This window comes from Ptychodera flava, chromosome 14 (assembly GCF_041260155.1).
Source record: "Ptychodera flava strain L36383 chromosome 14, AS_Pfla_20210202, whole genome shotgun sequence".
In the NCBI taxonomy this organism is placed as follows: Eukaryota; Metazoa; Hemichordata; class Enteropneusta; family Ptychoderidae; genus Ptychodera; species Ptychodera flava.
In genome coordinates, this window is record NC_091941.1 from 3,186,395 (window position 1) to 3,203,108 (window position 16,714).

The 16,714-nt window shown below is 36.4% G+C and overlaps 1 long non-coding RNA gene across 1 annotated transcript; it reads left to right on the top strand.

The window, feature by feature from the left end:
- Window positions 1-5,952: 5,952 nt before the first annotated feature.
- LOC139149014 (uncharacterized) lies at window positions 5,953-15,671 on the top strand. The gene is made up of 2 exons (XR_011556060.1): window positions 5,953-6,099; window positions 8,285-15,671. It is a non-coding gene; the product is annotated as an uncharacterized lncRNA (long non-coding RNA).
- Window positions 15,672-16,714: the final 1,043 nt, after the last annotated feature.

Here is a 16,714-nt window from a genome sequence, read left to right on the forward strand (position 1 = left end):
CGAGAAAAGACTGAGAAGTGATCTTATTTGATACATCGATATGGCAACTGTGCGTGGAAGTGTATCATTTAACAGTGATTTGTCATGGGATTCTCTACCGCGGAGTGACGTCAGTAGGTGAAATGCATACGAGCGCGGTGAATGAGAGATCAGACGATACAGAAGAGCGAATGACACAGAAATTGTGTGGACAAAAAGCAGAACTAAAAGTTATGTCATTTAGGTATATTAAAACTTTGAATATTGTTTTGGTGGTTGAAAAATCCGAACCCCTTCACGGTGCTGTGACGCAAAAATGACGTAAAAAGCCGCAAGTACCCGGATGACCCGCGGTCGAGAATTGTATCAGATGTTAGACCGCATGGTTGTTTGACCACCATACCGCCACTTGAAAAGTAACTACAAGACTTGTGAAGAATGACAATGACGCAATAATTTTACATAGCTTTCAGAACTAAAGAAATTTGATACATGTAATGATTTTTCTTTTAAAATTACAGCATTAGACTGTTTGCGTAGATGTCCTTCAGGATGATTCGACATGTAGGGGCTAAAATCACCAATCACCTATAATTACAATGATAATTAAAAATTGATTAACATTAGATTTAATAGTAGATCATGACAACAAAGATTTAAAGCTTCATAAGCTGTATCTTTCGGCTATTTTTTCAGAACTTTTGTTTTGTGGCTTCCTTACACTTTCTGCATTGAATGCCCAAGCTGCAATTTAATGCCAAGTATTTAGCATATCAACACAACCTACATGAGTATAATCTCCATTGTTATTGTTGAAAATTGTATTAAAGTCCAGACTAGAATTCATTTGTAAACAATAAACAGTGATCACTACACACATACAAGCTGTGTTGAAAAAAAAGAATACTCGAAATTACAGCATGACAAACGGATTAGGGTCAGACACGGTAGTTGATATACAGAAGCAGAATACTGAAAAAATTGCCACAAGAGTTACAGCTTTCCCTTTAATTGCCTAGGTCAAGTGTGCAGTGTAAAGACTTCTTATTTCCACCGCGATTTCAAATTGATTTATTGGTAATTGTATGGCACCAAAATCTCACATAATGAAACTGGAGTATCGGACTTTTATCATATATGCGTCACAAATCCTGGCAACAAGGTTTTGTCAACATAGGATTTTCAATACGGTGATATAATGTGCAGTATGTCACGTCTCAATGTGTAGCAGTATACTGTTTGAAGTCACGTTGAGTCTCGCCGCCAACAACGTCATAATAGTGCTACACAATGGTCTCTCCTTGGTAGGCTGTAGTATTTACCAAGGTATTAATGTAAGAGATGGACCATTTGATATCCGAGTGCTTGGAAGATGGATTTGGAGCATTATTTTTCTCTGTTCCACTTGGAATTATTTTTTTCGACTAGGCCAATTCTTACAGCTTTAAAAATAATTCTACCCAGGCGCGTGTGAACCTTATTGCCAAGACTCCTTTTCTTTAGTTGAAATGTTACCTTGATATAATGAGAACGATATGGGAAAGAAATATATAGCAACTCAAAGTTGACATCCAACTGTAGGCATAAATAATCTGCTTCAAGAAAGTGGAAAGTGAATAGAAACAACTTGTGCAGGAAGATTAGTGCTGATTGACGACAAAGTGATTACAAAATACCTTGTCGAGGACGCAGAAAAAGACACTTCGCTCTGTGTCATAAAAGCGTTCCGAACGAACCCACAAGATTTTTAAGGCCGCATTCAAAAAAAATGGTGAAAGGGGGGCTGGAGGAATTCGGGGGGGGGGGTTCGAAAATTTTAGGGGTAGTCGAGGGGGGACTTGAAAGTTTTGCTCTGCCTAGAGGGGGGACCTGAAAATATTTTGGCTCCCAACATTTTGATGTCGTCCAATGATTCTAATGTTAGTAATAATTAAATAAAATCTGGAACCGTTTTATTTCATTTTATGACTTTAATCTCGAAAAAATCTAAAAATGTATGAATGCCAGTAAATTTTCGTGAAAACAACAAGTTGGCCTTGTAATGGGGCAGGAGCTGCAACTGTTGATAATTGTTTTCAATATTGCTATGCAATGTATCAAACACAGTTTCTTGGTGTCTCTCTAAGCATGCTGAAAAACACAATATTCAGTTTGTCAACAAAGCCCATTTGTCTAAACATTGTTGATAATTGAATTAGAGTTCAGACTACCGACTGAAAGTTATTTGTCAATGATACAAATGCACGGTACACGTAGGCTGTGTTGGCAAGCTGAATACTGGACAGCTCAACAGGCTACATAGGGAGTAGAACGAGAGCACAATTGTTTAAACTTAACAAAAATATTGTCAAAATGCAAAGTTAATACAGCTACTGCCGTGCTACTGCATACTGGCAGTGACTCTGACTCTGATGTAGTTTAAGAAGAGTTTCGGTCATAGGACACTCAATTGACAGTAAACATACATGTACACAAGATCCGGCCAGACAGCAACACATAATAATAATAATAATAAAGTACATTTGTAGTGCGCCTAATCTCTTAACAGAGCTCTAGGCGCAATAGTGACAATACAATATAACAGAGGAAATGTTGAACCACCGGGACTGGAGACTACGTAAACGAAAAAGGTTAAACTACTGTTTAAAGAGAAAAGTCTTGAGGGAACGGCGGAAGGAAAGGGTAGAGTTGGAGTGGCGAAGGTCAGAAGGAAGTTTGTTCCATAATGCAGGGCCAATGTAAGAGAAAGATCTCTCGCCAAAAGTCTTTGTGGAAACTCTTGGAATACTGAGAAGTCGAGAATCTGAGGAAGAGCGGAGTTGTCTTTTTGGAGTGTATTGATGTAGAAGTTCAGAGAGATATTGCGGTCCTGTGCCCGCAAGTGAATTGAAGCAAGTAGATACAACTTTGTAGTGGATACGAGAACTAATAGGCAGCCAGTGTAATTTTTGCAAAAGGGGTGAACATGATCATACTTTTTAGCATACAGACGAGACGAGCGGCAGCATTTTGCACTCTTTGCAACTTGTCTATAAGCTGTTTAGGGCAACCAGAAGAAGACAATTGCAATAATCTAAACGAGACAGAACAAGTGCAGAGACCAACGTTTGAGTAGCCTGTACGGAGAGAAAGTGACGAATAGAGCTAATTTGTCTAATTTGAATGTATGCAGCTTTGCAAATATTCTGCACATGTTCACACATATTCATGTTAGAGTCGAGTGTGACTCCTAAGTTTTTGACACTGGAGGTGAACATTATATCAAAATCGCCAAGAATTATGGATGAAGAGAGGAAGAGATGATTTGGCAGCTTGTCTGGGTGAAGCTATAAGTATTGCCTCTGTTTTACTGTCATTCAACTGGAGTTTATTCGATGTCATCCACTGCTTGATGGCAGTGATACAACTTTGCACAGATTCAACAGTTGATTTTATTTGATCGATTGTGGTTTCCTTGTATAATTGATTGTCATCGGCAAAGGCGTGGTGATTTAATGAGTATTTTCTGACGAGGCTAAAAAGAGGGTCAGTGTACAACACAAATAGGACAGGTCCAAGAACTGAGCCTTGCGGGACACCAAAAGAGATAGATGATGTTGTTGATCGTATGCCATTGATAGTTACAGTTTGAGTTCTGCCTGAGAGGTAAGATTGAAACCAGGATAGAGCAGTTCCGGAGATGCCAAAAGTATGTTCAAGACGGTGGAGGAGGATGCCATGATCGACAGTATCGAATGCAGCAGATAGATCTAAGAGAGTGAGAATGGTAATTTTGCCAGAATCCAAGGAGGTCAGAATGTCATTGACTATTTTCAATAGAGCAGTTTCAGTACTGTGGTGTGGTTTGTATGCAGACTGAAGAGGATTCAAAAGGTTGGGGGAAGTAAGATGAACACTTAATTGTGATAGAATAATTCTTTCAAGTATTTTAGACAAGAAAGAAAGGTTTGAGACAGGTCGGTAGTTTTTTAGTTGATTTGGGTCAAGAGATTGTTTCTTCAGCAGTGGTTTAACAAGAGCAGTTTTGAAACTAGTAGGGAATGTGCCCGATGCAAGGGAACGATTTATAACCCGTGTGATGAATGGTAACACGGTGTCTAAGCATTTTATCAACAAATCGGTTGGCATTGCGTCTAGGTCGCATGTCTTTGCAGTGGAACTTAAAATGACATTCTTTACAATATCATCGTTTACAAGATTAAAGTTACTGAGAGGCATACCTCGAAAGCAACTTTCTGAGCTCAAAGGCTGGGAGATATTTTGACAATCAAGACTGGCTCTGATTGTCTCAACTTTTTCTTGAAAAAAGTCCAGAAAACGCTGTGGAAGTTCTACTGCAGGGAATATTGTTGGTGTAGGGAAGAAGACTATAGGGGACTAATAGTTACCATGGAATTTGAATTTCGGCATATGAGAACAATTAAATATTAGACAAAAAAGATGGGGTCACCATGCTTGATCTTATACAAATGTACGATGAAAAGTCACAGTTTTTCTAAAATCACTTAAAATCAATATATAAAACCATTCATTTCAAGTTCATGCAGTGAATGAAATTGTCACATCTCATCGTACAATAACACAAAAATAAAATTTTGAACAGTAAAGACTCTAATTTAAATGAAAAATGTGTGACTAAATGGAATCATTTATTTTTTGCCAAATTTGCCATTATTACACCCAAGATTTCTGAGATTAAAACATTAAGTTGATGGAAAATTTTAACCTTCCAGTATTGTCAATTTTGTAAAACATTTATAAGTAGCATCTAAGTCGTATATGTCTTGTACTTTTGGAAAAAAAAAATTTCGATAGGTCACTGTGCTCAGTTTTTCACAATAAGTGTAGCCAGGAATACACAATTTTCATACTCTCTCATGATTGTCATTTTGTGTGCTTTTCAGCTGGTGTCATTGACCTGGCCGGAGTTGGATAAACTCAAGTCAGCTTAGACTGATAAATCAAAAAAGTCCACTGATGCATTTAAAAATGAATCAATTTAAGAACTTGCCCTAGGTATATGGCTCTACAACCTGCTGATAAGAGGTAGTGTTGAACATCTACGTGCAGAACTACGCAATACATGTTTATTTTTATTCCGCGTGCATTCCTAATATATATATACGACTACATGGTAACTGGGGGACTTGGACATTTTTGATCATACAGACGGGGGGACTTGAAAATTTTTGAGGGTATTGAGGGGGGATCTGAAAAAAAAAAATTCAATTGCGATTCCTCCAGCCCCCCCAACCATTTTTTTAACGCAGCCTAAATGGTGCGCATGCACAATCGTCAGGAGAGGGGAATTAAGTGCACGGAGGTAACTAATTACTGCAACTGCTGGGAAGGTAAGGAGGAGTGTTTGATTGCATATTTGGGCATATATATTGCCTTTTCTGCATTAACTGTATCATTTGAACTTTTGAACTGTTGATTGGTAAAGAAATAAGTAAAATGAATGAATGAATGAATGAACGAACGGATAAATAAATAAATAAATAAATAAATAAATAAATAAATAAATAGGTTACAGTCAATCAATCAATCAATCAATCAATCTTTATTATACTCAACTCACACTAGCAGAGAGTGTGGTATGGTACATTCCAAAATTGGACAAAGTACAAAACTGAACACTTTCATGAGGACAACAAAGTATCCAGCTGTTTAACAGCGAGCAAAAAATGCAATCCCCCGGGTGCCATCCCCAAACGCGTGCAAAAAATTTCATGACCCTTCATAATGCTTGCGTGAAAAATGATGGCCCACTTCTTAAAAAACCCGGCCGTCTCCTCTCCTCCCCTTCCGTAATTGTTTTCCATTCCCTGATATTCACCAAATCCCAGAGTGTGTCGGCAGAATGCTCTGCGCTACGCATTCTTCCCTGTGGCTGTAGAGATGCGCGCCCGCAGCCGGGAATGCAGAGAAATTGACCCTTGTGACCGCGCACATTCATGATGTTGCATAACTAAGTAGGAAAGTGACCTTGCATCACAATGCTGTCAAGCGAGCAGCTGAGGTAACAAACAAAACAGCGGTACGGCGCCTCAGTTGTGATACAACCGGCCAAGCGAAGCTCAAATCGTCGTTGAACATCAGTCGAATTATCCATATAAGGTAAATGCCAGTATCATGCCCTTCAAATGTTTCATGTGTTAACGAAAAAATTCAAAAAACGATATTGGATTCCATACAAGTCGGGCGTAACGATTAGTTGTGCCACAATAACGTTAACACCACAGACTTTGCGCGAGCGATGCCGGAGAGTTGGCGCTATGTTGTATCACGGTTACGCTAGAGCATGGAGCTCCATGAGTGGAGTAACCGGGCTGTGGGTGTATGAATAATGCGCACATCCTGGACTAAAATACATATGCTTGACCGCCAGCCATAGTTATTTTCTTGAAAATTTTTAACAAACCTCCAGTGATTGAACACACAACTGATACCTCAGAAGACAACATAGAGGGACACTTGGTGATGTATTAACAAGGCCCCGCCAAATGTTAAATTTCATCAACTTGATTTTGCAAAATCCTCACAAAACTTGTTTTCAAGGCTGATATACCGATTTTTCTTATTTTTGACCTTGACCTAAAATTTGGAGCGGAAAGTAGAGCTGTTCGTAACTGCCCTCCCCCTGAATTTTGATGCCTACTGCCCTCCAGTATCTATTGTCTGCCCGCTCCCCACTCCACACAACAATTCAATGTCCCCCACTGCCCTCTCCCCACTACTGAAATTCCCCATTGCCCAATAGATGCCCACTAACCAATCCAGATTAATGCAAAACCGTGCGAGCAGCTAGCAGTATACCTTGGAACATTGCTCCCCTCTAAGTTAGACGCTCAATTTCCCCTCAAGTTCAATCAACCATGGCTTTCCCCTCCCTCTACGTATTTTTCCGTACCCACTGTCAAAAATGTTCTCCCCGCCCACTGAACAAAATGAAATTTCTTCCCCGCCCACAGTAAATACCGATTATTCTCCCTGTCTGCTGATTAGTTTTGAAATTTGCCCACCTGCTGAACTGCGCATGAACACCTTTTTGCACGAACAGCTTAGTTTGTGGCATCTGATTAACACACGATTCACGATACTGCAGCCAGGTATTTAGGTAGTCAGTATCATGGAGATAGAAGCGAAACTTCCAAGTCCAACCGCCAGGTAAACAGAGAAAGAGAGAATTATTGATCTTGACTAATTAACCAACCAACAGGGCAAATTTCTTGTGACGGTGGCATTGCATCATGGTTGTTATCCCAGTTGATGGTAAACGTCAGTAAGAAATCAACGGAGATCGCGATTGGATGCTCTTCGAACATCCTGTTCTCCATAGCGTCATGTAGTGATTTGAATGTAACATGTATAGTCACTTGGTCTTTAATAAAAGACCAACTTTTTAAAAGTGTGTGATATCAATTCTTATGCAATAAAAAAGAACAAGCTTGAGTGACACTTCCCTTTTCCGAAATTGTAATGTTGCAAGCAAACTTCCTCAGTGAGAAAATTTGGTATTAGCACAAGCAAAGACAATTAGACTTAGTAAGTTCTGTCTGCACATATTTAATATGATAGGTACGGTGTAGTAATTTTGCAGTAGAATTTATTATTGTCAATAGTATTGCTATTCCACTGAAACAAACTTCTGATGTAGGAATATTTATGCAAAAAGTTTTCAGAACCTTGACAGAATGGGACGTGGGATAGTAATCTGGTAACTTTCAAAGACTAGATGCACAAAATACCAGTAATCCAAATGTTTTTGTGAAGGTTGAGGAAGCGCCAGTACAGTTATTATTCTGACACTCTCAATTATGAGGGAGTTGATTAAGAAAGGAAATATTATCACAGGAACACGTATATGTGTCACTTTTTATCAGCTGTCAGGACTCCTGTCAATACTTGTACAAAAATATTTTGATTTTTCACTTTCCCCCAGTAGTTGAGACATTGCTGCTACAGTAAATATTGACATTTTGAACCTGCCTAGGCTTCTGCATTGTTTTATACAATAATGGTATTTCAGGCAGATTTTAAACATTTATTGATTGTTATATAAGACACATACAAGAGTATCAATGGCAGAATATATTTTGTTTTGTTTCTTCTGAAAACATGCAAACACATTTGTGATATTTATAGAGTCAAACACATGCACACACTTGTTCTAGAAAACTTTGCAATCGAAAGAATGTATGAATGCTAAGCAATTATAGGTCTGTATTATAGCAATGTAGGTATTTGTGAAAACTTATCTACAACTATGCAATAACTATGTATATTACTTCATTTATTGTAGGACAGTACGTGACAATGCTGGACGAAGGGAAACTTTCCATATGGGTCCGTTTTTACATCTATGCCATTCATGGCTATTTCACAGAGGTCATGTTTACTGCCGGATGGGAATTTGTTGTCAACATCAACTGGAAATTTCCAGGCTGTTCTAGTGTCTGGTCGTTATTTATATACGGTCTTTCAACAATTATCATAGAGCGTATGTATTTATTGCTGAAGGACCGTTACAACATTCTAGTGAGAGGGCTGATCTACACAGTCTGGATCTATTTTTGGGAGTTTTCAACAGGCTACGTCCTCAAACAGTTTGATGCCTGTCCCTGGGACTACACTCCCTTTGATGCTGATTTCATGGGACTTATTACCTTGGAGTATGCTCCGGGATGGTATATAGGCTCCCTGATGTCTGAGCAACTCCTGATTAAAAACACTCTGCGACTGGAATTTTCAGGATGCGGTGACAGTAGCGCAGCTGATGGCAAGACTAATGGACCAAAGAGCAAAAGTGAATGATACAGATGTAAAGGTGAAAATGTGAAGCAATTTACAGTTGAAGAGCTGGATCTATTTTTGGATTTGATAAAGATGTGTCCTTACCACCTTGATGACAAAGTCAATTAATTGTGATTGTTTTATGTACACCTGTACTTGTTTCGTTGGGTTGTGAAGTCTAGTGGAAGATCTTATATTCATGGCTTGGAATCTGACAGTTTTAATCCAGATGTTTTATTGGTAGATACTAGAAAACTGATCTACAACTTTATTGGAAGGCTAACTCAGGAAAAGTTCGAAGGAACAACTGATGTCATCAAACTCATTGATTTCATTTACAAGGAACTTGAATACACCAGGACTTGCACCATGATGCCAGTGTGTGAGTTTGACTTCTCATCTCTAGCGTTTAAAATTATCATCATTTTTACAGTTCCGCCATATTCATGTCTCTCAAAATAAATGATTCTGCAAGATTTGGGATAACAAGAGATTCTGTATGGCATGAAATTGCTGGCAAGGAGACAGTTTCACCTAATTGCATGGTATAGCTAGTCTGATTATGTAATTTAACCTTTTCCATTAATTTCCAATCACTCACAGCTGAATCACCATGGTAACACATCCTTGCAGTCTACTCTGTTTCAGACACAAGGCCACGTTGTCCTCAAGATGCAAAGTTAACATATCTCCAATGAAGCTTTGTACAGACATAAACAAGTCAAAATTGAAATCCAACAAGTTTTGTCCAAAACAGTGTCCAAGAATTTAATGACCAAATTAACCAGCAAGTGGTATATTAATAAAGTTTCCTGCTGTCTGCATGGATTAGTTTTAAATTACTATCTATAGATTTTCATAGTTAGAATAACAATTCACTTTTTTAGGTACTATATTTAACGTTTTTCTAATGTTCATGCTTCAGATAGATATTACAGCCTATTCACTTGTTGGAATTTGTATTGTTGTGTCTATCGTTAATGGTTGTACGGCTTGTACCTAGTCAAAATATTTTTGTGAGTATTTGCATCATAATTTCAACATTTTTATGCCCAGTTGGTTATGTCATCCCAAAACCAATGCTTGTTTGGTGAATTTCCCTGTATAGTTAGAAGAAGTGAATTGCTAAAATAGGACACCCAGGGCAAAAAGAACCTGAACAGGAGAGTCCCTATCAGGGAAATCATCAAAGTCTTCGTGAGAACCAATCTTTAGCTTCAGAACATGTCACATGATTATTCTAGACTGTCATGTGATCATGACCCATGATGTTCATGTGACTAGATTGTGAGATACCCATGGCTGTTGCTTTTATATCACATTACGTGAACAGAATTCCTTCACCTACATTGGAAATCTTTCCTTTAGGTTAGGGTAACGTAAAATGTAGTACATAAGTGTACTATGCTCCACCACTGTAAATTCTAATTTGAGTGTGCCTGGTGTGTCATAAAGATGTGTAAGGTTTGTCATGACTAAGTACATATAAATATTTCTAAATTATTCAGCGTCAAAAAATTAATTTTGGTGCTATTATTTAGCAGTCCATGTGATGACTGTGCCAGGGTGAGGGATAAATTTTTAAAAATTTGAAGCATTTAAGTATTGTAGTGTTGACAAATTTAACATTGAGATGTAAGTAATCTTTACAGAAACGCACTTAGCAATGCAATATCATTACAACTTTACAAACTATATTATCAATCAGCAGCTAAATCTTGGTCTGCCAGCTACAGGATTCATGGCATAACATTGAATGCTCATGTCTTAGTGTAGAAGGCAGTTTACCCATTCCCATTTTTCAATGAGGATAAAGAAAGTCCATCGCTGAAAGTGTTTAAACAAAATGCAGAGGCTGTTATTATAGTTTCTAGCAACAAAAAGACCTGGAAGTGATTGGTATGTGGCAAAGTTTTAGATTGAGACCAATTCATTCTTATGGTCTGTCTTGTGAGATTTTGAAGAGAAATGTCAAGAAACAATTATTTAAAAGTATTTTACATTTGTTTATTTCTGAAATAGCATCGTTTTCAGAGCTACCTCATTGCAAAGGAACTTTAAATTTTTGTGAATGATGGTACAATATTATATCCAATTTTTTAGCAAGAGTATAGTATCTTTAGCATTTCCTACAGTGACATGAGAATGAACCATTGTCATCTGGTATACTGTCTTCCCCTTCCATTCAGATATTCAGTGAATTTTAGTCCAAATTTTCAACAACTGTTGGCATGACAACAGAATAGTCATTTTAACTAGAAACAGTTTAGAAAACGTGAGTATTTATCACGTGTCGAATAGAAATATTTTATAGAATGAAGGGCAAGTTAGAGTGAATATATTCTGAAACTGTTTCATGACCAAAGGTGACCTTCAAAAAATATGTTCAGGGGTAAATATTATGAAATATTCCACAAATAATAGTAATCTTCTGTTCCTGACAAGTTAAATGCTAAAATGTTTACTGAAATAAATGTCCATGTTTCAAATCCAAGGGGAATTACACAAGAAGATTTTAAATGCTGATGTTGGAGTTTGAATGTAGCATGCAATTTCATTGTTGCCATTTTAAAATGAAGTGTGTACGGTACTGTTATTTTTAGTGATAGATATTTATTAATGATGCATATTTTTTTTTAATGCCAAAGCAATGCAGCTTTTGTTTCAATGAGTGAAAATACAATTTTAAATTACAGTATTTGTGTTTGTGATTTGTACTATTGTGTGCAAATTGTTTTAACAATGCAGTACTTGTTCTCAACATTTTCAGTGTGTTATCTTTCTGCCTGTATCTACTTTTTATGAGCTTCATTTCATCATAGACCTTAAAAAAAGATTACACTCGATGGCTTTATAGACCATCAGTAAATAAAAAAGCGCTGTTTCCAGTTTTATTTTATGGGAATGAAATCCATTACTAATTTTCTTCTGTGAAAACAGGGAAACATTGATTTGCTATCTGAGGAAACTTTATCTTCTTTGTTCAATAACCTCACTGATATATCCACTGGAAATTTGGAATTCCTAATATGTTATGAATTTCTGATTTAAAGATATGTAGGTCTTTCCATAAACAGGATGACTTCATAGTCTGTTACTGACCAGTCTCCCTGACAGATTTCTTTCAGATTAAGTAGTTATATGGATTATTTGTACCAAATGCACAAGTACCAGGCAACGTCATGTTTCCGTTTGTTTTAAATGCTGAAAAGTGACTAAATAACCAAGGCCAAATGAAAGAATGGAATGTTAAATGTTTGCTTTTGAAGACAGAATTGTAAAAAGCCAGTACTCTGACACTTTTAGATGTGTGATCGTGTTACTTTGATACAGGATCAGCCAAAATAATTGATTGACAGAAAGGCAGAGCAGAATTTACTGTAAATGTGTAGTACTTCTTGGAACCATAGACCCTAGAAGCTGACTCTCAGGGTCTATGGTGAACCACTGCTGATGTAATACCAGAATAGTATCCGTCCAGTGTCAGTCTGTATGTATGTATTTATGTCTATATGTTATTTATTGATGAATAATGGATTTATTTATCAACATATCGCACATAAATACATCTACTGGTATGTCCTTTTGTCTTTCATGGTGACATGACCTTTATTGTCAATGGTTCTGTTTTGAATATTACTCAAAATAGATGCGTTTTGCATTGTGTAATATTTAGTCTGAAATTCTGGTCTGCATCTGGGATGGCAAAAAGTTATTTGTAAAATTTACAAAATACAAAAGTATTAGCAAGAGGCAGGTGATAGGTCAATTTCAGTGCACAGAAATTTACATTGTTTTAAGTCAGGGTTTATTCTGAAAGGAGAATGGAAATAAGCTATGGGAGTATTTCTGTAGAAAAAATAAAACCAAAAATATGACTTATTCACATTTCTTTAATGATGCTGTATGTATTGGGTTTGCAATTCTCTTCTTTTTTCTTGCGTCATTAATCTGTTGATGTGATTCAACATGCAAATAACTGAAAACTCAACCTCTTGTGTTGCTATTTATGACAATTTAGCTCTGAAAATGAGGTCATTTTCCAACCATTTCAACCTTTAAATGCCATCTATGGTATTTGTGCAGACCTATCTCTTCTGTAGTTTAACAGTGTCTGTTTGTTTGAAAGAGTACAAATGAAATTTTTACATCAAATTAAGTTTCACATCTCACTGATGTGGCAACAGACTTCCCAAGATAACAGTATTGTGATAATGGTAATACTTGGTGTTTGAGACTTGTATCTGTAGTGTATACACCATGAATTTAATATCAACCACTGTCAGATTAACCCACTGTGTACTTTCACATTCCATAAATGGACAAAGGTTAAAAATGTAGTCCATTTCTAAAAGTGAAAACATTCACAGTTTACTGAATTTACAGTTATGAATATTTAAGATACAAAAAAGTTACTTGATATACGTTGAACACTGCCTGACAAGTTGACAAGTACAAATTTTACCATTAAATAAAGCAACAAAATGCAAATATGTAAAAACATTCTGTGCACAGATTTGAGTATTAGAAGCATTTTGTTTTCCAGTTTGTGCTGTTTCCATAGATGTTATTTTTATTTTCATGAGATTTATGGTTGTTTTAATGAGAAAGAAGTAGTCATATGGTCATGGCGTCAACACAGAGATAATATTTACATCCAAAATCAAATGTCATAGGGTAGGATTAATATCACGGTGGTTGTACACAGAGGGATGTCTCAGTTGCCAAGAAGTGGACCAACTCAAAAGCTATCTAGCTGAATACATTGCTCCTGTACCAAATGCTTTCTGTATACCTATGCATAGAATCCTTCACCATCTGTTGCCAAGTATGTTGTATTCTGTCAGTGACAGCGCCATTCTCTAGTGAATTAGGCCAAGCATGTACATGTAGTGAGTGACATAGTTTATAATTTTATCTCAGTGGTGTCAGCAATATTATTTTTGAAAAAGTACTGTACTTTTTGTTGCAAAATTAATCAGATATTTTTATCATCATTGAAATCTATTACTTGCTTTCCTTTAACCACCTACCCAACAAACGTGTATATCATGAAGGGTTGCTAATATGGTATCAAGTTCTCCACCAGTTTTTCAGATTGCTTAGCTTGAAAATATGAAGAATTTTTGGCCAGATATGAATCCCTTTGCAATGATTGTTTTGATGTTCTGTACAAAAAATAATTTTACCTTTCGTAGATATGGTTTTCACAAAATTTATTCATGAGCTAAGTGAAAAATCAAATGTAATCTTTGCTCACAGTGACAAGCTGGTAGGGCCTCACATAGGACAGGGCATAAGCTGTGTGCCATGTAGTACAGACATTCATTGCTATTTTAGGATGGAAGTGGCAAAAGAGGAAAAATAATAGTCACCAGAATAAATCATCCCAGCCATCTAAATGTCAATTTATAGTACCATGTCAAGCATTCAAAATATGTCACTCATTGACATTTTTGTAGTATAGTCTTTCTGATTCAAAATGATGTATGTGTTGCGCTGAAGCTTGTAAAAGATATGTTTGATGCAAGTTTATTTGTGTGGGATTGTTTACATAAAGTGCTCTGCAGAAAAGATGTTTGATGCAAGTGAATCTGAGTAGGACTGTGTACATTAACTAATGCTTTGAAGAAGTGTTCCTTATTAAATGATGACTGTATGCTTAATATGGACCAAGATATGTAACTCTATATCCCATATTATAATCATACCAATATATTGCGCATATGCAGTGATCTGATAGTCACGATGAGAAAAGAACCATGGCATATTCATGATATACCACAGTTGGCACAAGCGCGAATTCTTGGCAAGTGCAGAAACCCTGTTTTGGCGTTTAATCCCAGAATTTCAATATACTGTTATGATATGATAGCAATAAAGCACACAGGGACGGTATACCACCTGATTCTGACCGATCCACTTCATATATGCTCACACTATCGCTTATGCATGTATATTATGAACTGGTCAAAATCTTGTGGTATATCATTGCTGGGGGTGCTTTAATTAAGACACAGGTTGACCAAGTTTTCAGGAAACCAACATTTTGACACAAAACCATGAGAATGTTTTCTTTCTTTGATGTGCAATGTTGTACATATTTGACTAGATGTTACTGTGATTGCAATGTACATTTTATCTTTAAAAGTGTTAGTTTATCAAATATTTCAGGGCGCATTTCCATAATAAGATTGGAAGTACCGTATTCCACTACCTAGACCAGCATGGACCTCTGTAAAAGTTATGTAATGCATTTGTTTTGTGAACGTAATTGTCTTCCAATGCAGTGTGATATTTACAATCAGTGAATTTTTCTTATAATAGATACCAATCAGATCTGTGACTGTTCATGAACATTACTGGTATTGTTATAGTGTGTAATTTATAAACACCATAAATTCATAATATAGCTGGTGTCTCCACCAACTAATGCAAATGAGAATGTATCAAAGTGAACCCATGTCCAGTACTTTGTGTTACCTAAACCTACAATTTTCAATCAGTGTTTATTGCTAAGGGCTGAACCTGTAAGTAAATTTTACAGGGGTTCCCCAGACATGTTACCAGGGTTCCTCATGGCACAGTTAATGCATGCACCCTTTGCTGCCATGAATGAGATAAATGTATATTTGCAGTTGTCACAAGGTCACGTTATCTGATGTGCATAAATTGTATAGTCAAAAAACCATTTAGTGATTTGTTCAATTATGATAATTGTAATAAATCACTATATTGTCAAACAATTGAATGGTAAACCATGGTCACTTTAATTTTGTGACGGAAAATATCAAAGGAAAAAGCTGCAGATCATTAATGCTTTTGAATAGTCCAGTTTGTGTGTAATTCTTGATTGGAGAATAAATCACAATTAAAATGCATAATTTGGCATTTTATATCTCTTATGATCAGAGTATTTATTTCTCCCATGATTCACTGTGAAGTATTGAATTTTTTATGTGACATCCTATCTCACTTGTCCCATCACAGGGGCAAATATGTAAATTGCTACAATCTACCTTTGCAACTCTTTGCTGATGTTCACTTTCCTGTAGCTGTCAGTTTCACCCATTTTCTCTTGACTTTCAATTGCCTGTATATCAGCCTGTATATCAACCAACAACCTAGCAGCTGATGTAGTCCTATTGTTAGTTTTCACAGAAAGCATCAATAAACAATCACTGCATTGCACCTGAAATCCAATACACATGCCACTTTGAATGATATCTGTACTATTAATTGACTAAAATATACTCTCTGAAACCAGTAAAATAATTCTTTAGAGGGAACAGCATTGCCAATTTTTTATTTCAAATATTGGTAAATTAAGAATAATTCGTCTCCCTAATACCAAAAATTGTATAAAAGTTGATGTCAAGTAGCTTGCTTTTTAATAACAACGTCACTTTTGATGATTTCTGAATATTTTTGTGTGTATTGGATGTGACCACAAATTCTTGATCTGATACCTGCTGAAAAATATCTACCGGTGTTTGGCTTATAATTGCAACTGTATACTATTGTTGTTGATGAACTATAAGCTAAAGAACTAAAATAAGTTTTCACCAAACTCGGTATGTTTGCATGTAATTTAGGCTGTGTTAATGAGCCAAATAAATGGACATTTCACAAGCTAGGGAAAAATAATGAAATGACCAGGACAAACTTTCCAAAGGTTGTCAGTTACAAAATTTTTACTGTTCCATCAATCATAAAGTGTAGATTTTACACAGTAAACGTAGCATTATGCTCTTCCCAAACAATTTGGTGAAAGGAAGCATTGAATATGTGATATAAAAGTCTAAAATTTACCTGAAGGCATGATGTTATAAATAAGTTCCTGTAGTTTGACCTCCGCTGTTTTATCTGTTTCTCTTACATACAGTAGCTAGTAGATTGCCATGTTGTTGTTTTTTCCAAGCTATTTTTAGCTAAATTG